The sequence below is a fragment of the Limulus polyphemus genome, unplaced genomic scaffold (assembly GCF_000517525.1).
Source record: "Limulus polyphemus unplaced genomic scaffold, Limulus_polyphemus-2.1.2 Scaffold3012, whole genome shotgun sequence".
Taxonomy (NCBI): domain Eukaryota; kingdom Metazoa; phylum Arthropoda; class Merostomata; order Xiphosura; family Limulidae; genus Limulus; species Limulus polyphemus.
Genome location: NW_013668622.1, coordinates 127,254 through 129,403, shown reverse-complemented (window position 1 = coordinate 129,403; position 2,150 = coordinate 127,254).

Sequence of the window (2,150 nt, the reverse complement as noted above, 5' to 3'; positions counted from 1 at the left end):
CGCTATAACAACGAACGTGCTCAATAATACTTCTGACTGCAGATCAATTACTCACTGTCTACTCACACATTACCGCGTCACGTTGTCCCCCTCTTCTATATACCCGACTACCCTATATCTAGTAAATACTAGAGCATTCGCCAAAGTACAGGATAGTTCCAGAAACGTGGCGTCACAGTAGTCATGTGACTCGCTGACGCAACAATATCATCTACAAATATAACTGGCCTTTTAAAGTGGAATTAGTTGCATGTAAAAACGTTAGGCCCCAGGATATCAATAAGTAAATAATCGGGTAATATCACGTTAAATGTGTTAAGTTTAAAATACTTAATAGACTCGCGGTAGCAAAAAAGAAAGCTGCAAATAGCAGAAAAGTAAAACGAGATTTTATATTGGGTAGTTACTAAATGGATGTCATTTTTAGCAGTTACACGTAGTCAACGTTGAAACAAAGCCCAATTCTTATTTTATTGTTTTATTTCACAGACACGCGAAGTTTTCCGCGAAATTTGGAACGCACATGCGTGCTCACTGACTTGGGAAGTGCCGGTATGGGTATTTCTACTACATTGCCGTAAGAACTTAGCATGGATGTACTTATATTTTGATTTATGTTAGAAAACGTTGTTTTTTTTCTTCATACAAATATTTAAAATACTATACATCTGGTGTCTGGCCTAACAATTTCAAGTAACTTTAGAGCAAAATGAAGGGTTAACTTCTTAGCTACTTAAATCTGACACCCATATTCTCACAAAATGTCACCTTCTACCACACATTTTAAAACAGACTTTTAGATATTTATTCGTGTAAAGAAGAGTTAGTAATGGAATTAACAGTGTACCAAACTTACGTTCAGAGAAAGAATATTTGTCTGCAATATGTTCAGGTTATGTTTTAATAAATGTATTAACTGTTGTGTAACAGCTTCACTTCGTATTAAACTTTATCATTTCATCGCTAGACTTAAAGGTAGATTTGGTAATTATAAAATTTCTTGTAAGTGTGGTTTAATATAAATTGGACAAACGTATAGAAATTTAAAATTTAAGACTTAATGAACAAAAATTGTCTATCGAAAAACAGAAAATTAGTAACTCGCTTTAGTTGAACATAAGGCGAACAGTCCTCTTTATCGTAGCATTAGTTGGAACGTTATCAAATTGATTAAGTATGATATTGATAAATGCAAGCTGTATATAAAGGAACCATTAGAAATATTGAATAATTCGAAGATAACTAAATGGTGATTCTGATCCAGGGGTTGCAGAAATTTATTTTTAAATATAGAGAGAGGGATGGGTAGGTGGCAGCACCGTTTATGCTAATTGTTAGATCGAAGTGTTGTATTACCCAAAATAGAAAAGGTGTATATACACAGCGTGGTCACAAGTAAATAGACACCACCTTTTCAGAAAAAATGAAAATTTTCAGTCATATTCACATGAATTGATATATTTATAATTTAATTAATATCAAGTAGATCTTCCTTTCGCTTCGTGGAGTTCGTTGATCCTTTGGGGCATCGTGAGAATCATCTCGTCAATTTTAAATTGTTGGATTTTCGCCCACTCTTGCTACAAATATTGGAGTAGATCGCTCTTTGAAGTTGGTTTTTTTTTGGTTGTTTCTTGACTTGCCGGTCGAGTATGGCCCAGAGGTTTTCGATGGGGTTCATGTCAGGAGATTGGCTCGGCCAGGGCAACTTCTGGATAGCATTTTCTTCCTGCCACTTTTGGGTGTTTCTAGCATTGTGACACGGTGCTCCATCTTCCTGGAACAACGTTGTGTTCTTGTCCACGAAACCCGAGGAATAAAGTGGCAAGAGTCCTTCCTCCAATATTTCGACGTATTTCGCAACATTTATGTTGCCAACGTACTCCACTAAACTCGATCTCCCACCAACCCAAACAGCTCCCCAAACCATCACGCTGAAACCACCATGCTTCACAGTTGGCTGCAATCTGTTGAGCCAAAACTCTTGGTGAGGCGTTCTCCAGATCCATATCCTTCCACTGTCCGAAAATTGAGCGAATCTTGATTCGTTTGAGAACAATACGGTCTTCCAAAAGTCCAGAGGCTTGGTCATCATATCACTTGCCCACTTCTTTTGTCTGACTATGTTGGTAGGTCTTAATAAGGGCTTC